The sequence below is a fragment of the Dipteris shenzhenensis genome, chromosome 4, assembly GCF_047967505.1.
Source record: "Dipteris shenzhenensis isolate YYH24624 ecotype China chromosome 4, Dip_SZ_1.0, whole genome shotgun sequence".
In the NCBI taxonomy this organism is placed as follows: domain Eukaryota; kingdom Viridiplantae; phylum Streptophyta; class Polypodiopsida; order Gleicheniales; family Dipteridaceae; genus Dipteris; species Dipteris shenzhenensis.
Window position 1 is genome coordinate 42,636,259 of NC_141599.1, and position 10,351 is coordinate 42,646,609.

Consider the following 10,351-nt stretch of genomic DNA (forward strand, 5'->3'; position numbering starts at 1 on the left):
CAGAAAGCATATAAAAAGCAGATAGAAGGCATTTGCTTTAAAGCATGGCTCTATAAAACAATGACCAATCTAACAATTTGCATAGGATGTTATACTAGTTGAGAATCAAGCAAAAGAAGCAACAGTAAGGGCTGAGAAACTGCTGCTCTTTCTATACAAGGATATTTCTCCAATTCCAACCAAGAACATAAGATAATGGCTCCTCTAGACAAGTTTGTGGGTTGCACGAGAGCTCGTTAGCTCCTCAAATTAGCAAGGTACTCCTGCTTTGTCATGGATTGAATCTCTTCAAGAATCATTTCATAGAAAACTTCCAAATCTAGCCTATCATCAAAAATATTACTTTGTGTTGGTTTGCTTGCTTCCCTTTGTTGCACAGCTTCCGCTTCTCCCACACCACTCTACTTTGATATTGACCTCACTGCCTCGATTGCAATTTGAGTAGCTCTAGTTTCTATTATTCTTCTGCTGATAGCCTCTAGTCCTTCCAATGGAGCTGTTTGGAGACAACCTTTCAAACAATGTGCTACCACAATCACTTCCTACTTTTCTTGTAGTCTCTTTACTTCTTCAATTTAAGAGAAGTTGTAGCTACTGGGAGGCATCTCCGTCATGTATCTGTGTGGTATAGCCCATTGTGGTTGTTGCATAGTTTGCAAGGCAACGGCATTCAAATGTGGTGGCAGCCATCCTGCAATGTGGTTGCTTCGGTTGCGGTAAATGTTCATAAAAGCAAATTCTGGTGGCCAGTGGGAAAGATTTTAGTAGAGCCATCAAAATTACTACTTAATCAACTGCACATCTCTTAAGAGGTACGTCCAAGTTTGTCCATCACAATAAATTTTGGATGCAACATACAGACACAATTTCTTAGCAGGGAAGTCCCACAAGCTTTTGTACTCGGTTCATGGGACAAGACTATCAAGGTTTGTACACTGTCTAACATGAAGTGCCTTGAATCAGTTTAGGCACACAATGATGTTCTTGTGTTTAATGTGGATGACTTCATCTATACAGCTTTGCAATCGGCAAGGTTAAAGTCCTGTTGGGGTAAAGGCACATTGCCAACCCTTCATTAAAAGATAGGACACCTATGACTGTCTTAAGACAGTCATAGGGTAAACCTAATCCTAATAAAACACAACTGAGTTTGTGGTGTGGCTCATCATTTTTCACACCCGCACTTGAGTGTCTCTCTCTCTCACTCTCACTCTCTTGCTCTTCTTCCCCCTTCACTCCTTTTCAACTGGTATCAGAGCCATTCCCCTCCACTCCCTATCAGAGCCATTCCCTTCACTCCCTAGCCTACCCACCCCCTTCCGTACGGACGTACGGACAGCGCCGTATGACCGTACGTCATCCGTACAGTCGTACGGACGGACTTCGAGCGGGCGCGGGCTGTGGCGTGCTACTAGCTGCTCTTCTGTGCAAGAGCAGCCTGTGCACAGCATCAGGTTGCGCGAAACCAGAGCGCGCAGCGCGCGCTCAGGTACGATTATCCGTACCTGTTGTACGGATTCCGTAGAGAAGTCGTACTGCCGTACGGATCTCCACAGCGTAGGTACAGGGAGCTGTTTTTCGATTTTTGTGCAGCAGGGAGGTACATTATTTTGGTTTTACGGGATCTGTGTCCGAAGAAATTTTTTTTTCTTTGGATCTGGCTGTTGTACAAGTACAGCAAGTACGAAAGTACAAAAGGCATTTTTTGTTTGGGGAAGAAAGAGAGTTGAAACAGCATTCTGCTCTTCATTCCTCTTGATTCAGGGTCATTTTTGAGTTCATAAAACTGTCTTATCTTGAAAGTACAGCACGTACTTTCATTCATCTCGTGCTTGAGGTGAAGGAACCACAGTGTGTGGTTGATTGCACAGTTATTCTGTTCTGGGAATGTAATGCCTTGATTTTGCAAGAGGACATATGCTTTTACTGGGTTTGAATCTCAGTTTACAGGTGAGCAGATCATAGGGCTTTTGCCCGGAAGGTGATGCATTGTATGCCTTGAGGCAGTGTGGTGCCAGAGAGCACACATTTGTCTTGATTTCCGCAGTGTTGAGGTGACATTTTCTTGCAGGTCACATTTCTTGTGCCACACTCAGAGAACCTCAGTTGAGCCACGCTTGGCCAGGGCACATCGAGTTTACTCGGTCCCTAACTGTCCATCGTTGACAGTGCTCAAAAGGTTCCTCATTGAGTGTTTGTACGTTGGGATCTGTGTATGTCATTTCTACATAGGGCAGTATATGCATTACATTGGTGGATGATTTTGTCAGAGAGATTTTCATATTGCATGCTACCTCAGTGTCGAGGTGTTCTCCACTTGATTCAGGTGTCAGATCAAGGGGCTTTTGCCCAGACTTTGTTTGATAGCACTTGGGTTACCGACAGAGATCTTCAGATGCATTTTCTCCCCTTGGTATAAGGGTGATTGCTTGGGATTTATCCCATTTACTGTTGCAGGTTTTGTGACGGGCTGAAGTGTCATTTTTTTTTGGGTGTTTGCCAAGTGGTTTCTGCAATTTAACTCAGTGCAATACCTCATCTGAGGTGGGAGAAGTGATCAGTACAGTCACTACAGCAGTGTTTACAGCAGTGTTTGTGGTTTGTCAAATGATTATGCACTGTTAAGCACTTGTTGAGCAGCTGCAGCAGTCTGAAATTACTGTTTTTTATGCCTCTTTGAGCACAGTACAATGTGTCAGAAGGTACAGTATTTGCAGGGTCATTTATTGTTTTGCTGCAGATTTTCCTGACAGTAAAAACAGCACCATTGAGAGTGCTTCTGGCTCTTGAATAGAGCAGGTTTTTCTGAGAAATCAGAATTTTTATTCAGTCTTTTTACTTCCAGGGAGTCAGGTACTTTCCTCATCTGATATGGCATCAGGGGGAGGTGATTCTTCAATTCTGAATATAAAGAAACTGGAAGGAGCACACAACTATGCATTATGGGCAGAACAGTGCTTGAATGTACTTCTGTTAAAGAAGATTGCTGAGCCCATAAGGGTGAAGGGTGTCAAGCCATCTGACATGGCAGCTGATGACTGGGAAGAGCTTGATTTGTCTGCGAGGGCAGCTATCATGCTCACTATTTCAAACACTCTTGTGTTCAATGTACAGGCTGAAAAGTCCTCTTATGGTCTATGGCAAAGACTAGAAGAATTGTATGCCCAAAAGAGCTCAGCCAGCAGTAAGGTTTATTGGCTGAAGAAGCTGGTCGATCTTCGCATGAAGGAAGGTACAGCTATGACCTCACACTTGAGTGAGTTCAATGCCATCTTTACACAGCTGATTGCACAGGGGTTGAACCTTGATGAGGAGTTCAAGGCTACTTTCTTGCTGTGTACCCTCCCCGAGAGTTGGGACACTTTCAAGACCACCCTGTCAAACTCGAATGTCACTCTTATTTATGCTGATGTAGAGAGCTCTCTCCTTATGGAGGAGATGAGCAGGAAGAATAATGCGGGCAGCAAGTCTTCAAATGCTTTGCAGGTACAGGATAGAGGCAGGACTCAGCAGAAGGGGAGATCTGCTAGTAAGTCCAAATCCCGCAGTCAGTCCCGTGGCAAAAAGGACATTGAATGCTTTTATTGTGGCAAGAAGGGACATGTGAAGTCTAAGTGCTTCAAGTTCATACGGGATCAGAAAGCCAAGAAGGCTGAAACAAAGGATGCAGGAAATGCAAGCAAAGGCAAAGGCAAGGCCAAGGCAGATGACTTGGATGCAGTGAATGTTGCAGCAGAGGACAGTGACAGTGACATACATGATGTTTTATGCTCTTCTGCTGTAATAGCACATGCTTTGGTTATTGATGGCCATGACATGCACACCTGGCTCTTGGATTCAGGTGCCTCTTTTCATGTTACTCCTCATAGGGAGTGGTTTACTTCCTACACAGGTACTCATGGAGTTGTTCATCTTGGGAACAACTGTGCATGTCAGATTGCAGGGATTGGCAGTATACAGATAGTATTTCCTGATGGACGGTCATTTATGCTTGATGGTGTTCGCCATGTGCCGCAAATCAAAAAAAATCTGATTAGCACTGGCTTATTGGATGACAATGGTTACCACACCACATTTGGGGATTCCAAATGGGTGATTACTGATGGCCAGACTGTAGTGGCTGAGGGTTTTAAGAGTGATACCTTGTACCCTCTTTATGTTTCCAGTGTGGGTAATCATGTTGTTGCCATAACCGAGCTGCCAAAGGTTTCATTGTGGCATAGCCGGTTGGGACACATGTCTGTTAAAGGAATGCAAGAACTGTCACGTTTGGGTTATCTGCCGCCTCTTTCTTTTTCAGATTTGCCTACTTGTGATCATTGTATATTTGGCAAGCACTCTGTCACTCCTCATAAGAGGAGAACTCCCCAGAATAGAGCACCACTTGATCTAGTGCACACTGATTTGTGTGAGATGCCACAGTTATCACTAGGGGGTGCAAAATATTTTATTACTTTCATTGATGATGCCACACGTAAGGTGTGGGTCTATTTCTTGAAGCATAAGGGAGATGCCTTAGATGCTTTCAAGAAGTTTGTTGCTCAGGTTGAGAATCGGACAGGACGCAGGCTGAAATGCCTCAGGTCCGATAATGGGGGTGAGTACTTGTCACATGCTTTTATGCAGTTTTGCCAAGCTAAGGGCATCAACAAACAGGAACTCACAGCCCCTCATAATGCATCTCAAAATGGTGCAAGTGAGCCTATGAATCGAACTATTCAGGAGAAGGTTCGATGTATGTTGTCTTATGCTGCATTACCCCATGGCTTTTGGGCAGAAGCCGTGCAAACAGCAGTTCACATTATTAACAGGTCGCCAAACAAGGCTTTGGAGTTGAAAGTGCTAGAGGAGGTGTGGTCTGGCAAGCCACCTTCATATAAGCACTTACGTGTATTTGGCTGCGAGTGCTTTGCTCATGTACGCAAAGAACTGCGCAACAAACTGGATCCAAAGTCTATCAGATGCATCTTTATGGGTTATGGTGACGAAGGTGAAATGGGGTACAGATTATGGGATCCCGTTAAACGGAAGATTATACGCAGCAATGATGTCATCTTTAAAGAGGATAGTGTACACAAGGAACCCGTGCAACCTGTGGAATACAGGAGGGTTATTTATGATGATGTTGGACAGCAAAGAATGCCCATTTATATGCAGCAGCAGCCTGCTGCAGATCACCCTGTTCAAGAGGGTATACAAGCTGAAAATCAGCCAGATAATTTTTCCAATGATGCACCACTAGATATGCCAGCAGATGGGGCTGTAGAACAGCCAGATATGGTGGTACAGCCACCCGTTATGCATGAAGAACAGGCTGGACAGTAGCCTAATCCGGAACATTTTGTTAGGAGGAGCACCCGTGCACAACGGCCTCCTGCCAGGTTTGTTCCAGGAGCCAATAATGTGGCTGATTTTATCATGCTGACAGATTGTGGTGAGCCTTCCAGCTTCAAGGAAGCTATGGGAAGAACAGAGAAAAAGAAGTGGGAGAAAGCCATGCAGTCAGAAATGGACTCCCTACTTCAGAATGATACATGGGACTTGGTGCAGTTACCTGCAGGCAGAAAAGTTTTGCCATGCAAGTGGGTTTACAAAGTCAAAGTGGATTCAAATGCTTTACCGAGGTATAAGGCCAGATTGGTTGCCAAGGGATTTAAGCAGGAGAAGGGCATTGACTTTGATGAGATCTTTTCCCCTGTAGTCAAGATGACTACTTTGAGAGCAGTGTTAGCTCTTGTTGCTCATGACGACATGGATTTATGTCAGATGGATGTGAAGACAGCTTTTCTTCACGGAGATCTCCATGATGAGATCTATATGAGTCAGCCAGAGGGATATGCTGTTAAAGGGAAAGAGCAGCTTGTGTGTAAGCTCAAGAGGAGCTTGTATGGACTCAAGCAGGCGCCAAGGGAATGGTACAAAAAGTTTGATGCCTTCATGCAGTCCCAAGGGTATCATCGGTGTGAGACCGATCATTGCTTGTACACCAAACGGGCAAAGGATGGCAGTTTGATGCTACTCATTCTATATGTGGATGACATGCTTATTGCCAGTAAATCTCAGCATGAGATTAGTGCTTTGAAGAAACAACTGCATAAGTCTTTTGATATGAAAGACTTGGGTGATGCAAATCATATTCTTGGCATGCGGATTACTCGTGACAGGTCCAAGGGACTTTTGTTTCTGTCACAAAAGGAGTATATTGACAAAGTACTGCAGAGGTTTAAAATGGAGGGGGGGAAGTCTATTAGTACCCCGTTGCCTCCACATTTAAAACTCAACAGTAAGGACAGCCCCAGATCAGATGATGATAAGGCTGAAATGGCCAAGGTTCCGTATGCATCTGCAGTTGGATCTTTGATGTATGCCATGGTTGCCATTCGTCCGGATATTGCTTTTGCGGTGGGAGTCTCAGCAGGTATATAGCAAATCTAGGCAAGCGGCACTGGGAAGCAGTGAAAGGTGTCTTGAGGTATCTCAAGGGTACCAAAGACTTGTGCATATGCTATGGTAGGCAGGATGCATTGGTGCATGGTTTTACAGATTCATACTATGCAGGGAATGCAGATAACCGGAAGTCTACTACCGGTTATATTTTCACATTTGCAGGAGGTGCTATATCATGGGTGTCTCGGTTGCAGAAATGCGTTGCACTGTCAACCACAGAAGCTGAATATGTTGCAGCCACTGAGGCCTGCAAGGAAGCAATATGGCTTACTCGGCTGGTGGGAGATTTGTACATTACAGGAGATATGCCAGTTTTGCATTGTGATAGTCAGAGTGCTATCATGTTGGCAAAGAATCCGGTCTTTCATCAGAAGACCAAGCACATAGAAGTGAAATATCATTTCATCAGGGAGGTACTGGAAGACAAGCGACTTGAGCTTGTGAAAGTGCATACTGATGATAATCCTGCAGATTTGCTCACTAAGAGCTTGCCTACAGAGCGGTTTGCACATTGCCGCCACATCATGGGATTAGGATGAGACCATTCTTACTTTATGGTCTTGTATACAGTAACTGTATATTGCTGTAATTTTTATTCTTTTCTCCCCTTTAGGCACATTGGCCTTTAAGTGGGAGGTTGTTGGGGTAAAGGCACATTGCCAACCCTTCATTAAAAGATAGGACACCTATGACTGTCTTAAGACAGTCATAGGGTAAACCTAATCGTAATAAAACACAACTGAGTTTGTGGTGTGGCTCATCATTTTTCACACCCGCACTTGAGTGTCTCTCTCTCTCACTCTCACTCTCTTGCTCTTCTTCCCCCTTCACTCCTTTTCAAGTCCAACAAAGTCTGATCAAATAAACAGAAAGAGAAGAAACCCTTCCTTGTGACACAATTAGAGGGCCATAAGCTAGTTGAGAATACCCTTGCATTGAGTGCATAGGGAGAGCTCTATTTCACAGGGTCAAATTACTATCTTCGGTGGTCATTAACAAAGATGATGCAACAATTTGTAAATTTGTGCCCATCATTGGAAGTCTAATATTGAACGTTGTGCCCTTTTTCCTTACCACTCCAAAGCTCATCTCACTTTGACTTTGTTTTCCACACACTAAGATAACCATCGAGCATGGGAGATAAACTTGGTCAATTGCTCAACTTGATAGGCTTGACGTTTGGTCTTCTATAAATATGATAATGTCTGTTCCCTTGAATTGCCTCTTTTGTTTGAACAAGCTCCTTGAGAGCACGAGGCTATGTTTTGTGTTCCATGGATGCTCAAAAGGCGATCGAATTGCTTATAATTGGAGAAAACATTAGTCATCTCTATGTCCAATTCTGTCCCAACTACAAGAATGTATTCCATATCATTCATGCATTGCCACAAACTTCATGTATAAGATGCCCAATTTTAACCATGTGTCTTACAATGGACCGAGTAGATAGCCCAAAAAAGGTTGTCCTTGGCCTCTCACCTGAAATCCAGTGCACCTAGCGTGCACTGCTAGTATCTCTTTCTCAGAGTGTTCGGTAGGTTTACAACCAAACCGTTCTTTGGATTTTTAGTGAAGTACTTTTTCATATCACTTGCACTGCAACACCTAGCTGCCCGAACGATGTTTGTGAATGACCTTAGATAGAAGAACTTTCCAATGGACAATGCCAACAGAAGCACAATCATTACAAAAGAAGAGGATATAAACAAGGCTGAACAGGGTTCATCTAGCTTGCCTTACATAGTAAGACCCTAGTACTCATTGAAATGCTGTGTATGTAAGTGAATGGTCTGACCAATAGATAAATTTTATTCCTTTATGTGTGTGCGTTGCTGGCGATGTTGTCCATAGGTGGTCCAAAGTAGTCCCATGGATTGTTGTCGGCACAAGGATCAGTTGTTCCATTTCTTTTGTTGCCATGTATTCGAGCAGGCTTCTCTTTTTGTTGCTATCTCTGTGGAGTGAATATTGAAGTCGCCCACAGCACACGTTTGAATTCTACTTGCAAGGTTCGTTTGTATTTTTTGCAGTGCTGTATGAGACCTATGTGTGATGCATGCGGGGACTTGTAAACATTAAGTACTGCCAGTTCTTTGTTTTTAGGATTGTGAGGATGCACTCTGTACCATTTTTGTTCAATGTTTTTGTGTATTCAAGTTCAAAATTGTTAATGTAGTAGGTTGCGAGTGCCAATCCACCGTCTATTGTTGCAATGTGTTTTAGATTTGGCAAGGCCACCTCATCAGCACATCTTGCATGTGTTTCTTGCAAATATACTATTGTTGCATTCATCAAGTATACGGGCATTGTGGGATTTCCTCTCTATGGCTATTGAATGCCCTCGTGTTCACGCTAACCAGGTCCACCCTTGTAGTGTCCTTGTTTGAGAGGTTCAGATCCTCGAGTTCCCACCTGCAATCATTTTGCAGGCGCCTAATTTCTCGCAGGGCCCTATGGTCCACCTTTATGTTTTCTTGATGTATAGGTAAGAGGAGGTATAAGTTTGAACACTTTCTAGCATTCTAAGTTGCCCCGCGTCAATTCCCATTGGAATCCTCTTACAAAATTGTCCCAATCTCTGGGAGAATTTCAAAGGCTGGATTGAACTAGCGAATCCCCCTCCACTTATGGAAGAGATAAAAGATATCTCTGTGTGGATGGGTGAGAGAGATGACATACACAACATTATTGTGCCTTTGATCCATAAAGCATATGATGAAGTCCAAGCCATAGTGGATGGTGGATCAGGTGTTAATGTGCTATTCAAGGAGCTCCATGATAAATGGGGTCTCCCACCAATGCAAAAGGCTAATTTCAACATATGCCTTGTCAATGATTCATATGCAAAGCCCTTGGGAATAGTGAATGAAGTGTCAAGAAAAGTCGTAGGAGTCCGCTTTTCTCTTCAATTCACAATCTTGGATATCCCCAATAAATCCTATCAAGTCTTGCTGGGACGTGCTTGGTTGTGTGAAGCATCAGTCCTCCATGATTGGGGAACTGATAGATTGACAATCCAAAATTGTGACACCACCGTAAGAGTCAATTTGGGGACGAGCAATAAAACCAATCGTGCCTAGAGCATTGGATGAAACCTCTTCAATGGATGATCTCAAGCAAATCAACCCCCCTACAACAGCATGCCATAGTGGGCGATACACAAAGCCAAATCCACCAACAAAATATTATGCATTATCCTCACCCCAAGGTAGTAGAACCACAACATTTTGATTGGGTAGAGAAACTAAATGTAGCCTTATGGGCATACAGAACCACACTCAAGGTCAGTACAAGAAACACACATTTTCAATTGGTGTACGACCTAGAAGCTATGGTCCCACTCAAATTTGTAATACCAAGCCTACGCATAGCAGTACAGGAATGCATGGGAGATCATGCATCCCTAAAAGAAAGACTCTATCAATTGGAAAAGCATACAGAGACCAAATTAGTCACCTACCATGCCATGACAACAGAGAAACATAGAAGAAAGGTATGGTTTGACAGAAACCTTAAAGCAAAAGACATCAATGAAGGTGACCTGGTCTTGTTATACAATGCCAAAGTACACAAGGGAAAAATCAAGTATCTAGGTTAAGGACCCTATCGAGTAAGAAAAATGAATCCCCTCATAGTTGTGTTGCTAGAAACATTGGATGGAGTCCAATTCAACACAACCATAAATGGAAGCCAACTAAAGCGCTACTACCTCAACACGCAAGCCATCCCTAACAAAAAAGAAGATTTGAAACCCCAAGTTTTCCTTAGTTAGTATTAGATTGTATCACTAGCACTCACTTGCATATGTACATCTTCGCACATATAGGTAGCATCAACCGATTTCAACCTAGGGCTCAGAAGTGATGCCTGAGTCCTAGATGCCTTATGAAATCCCAGCAAAATA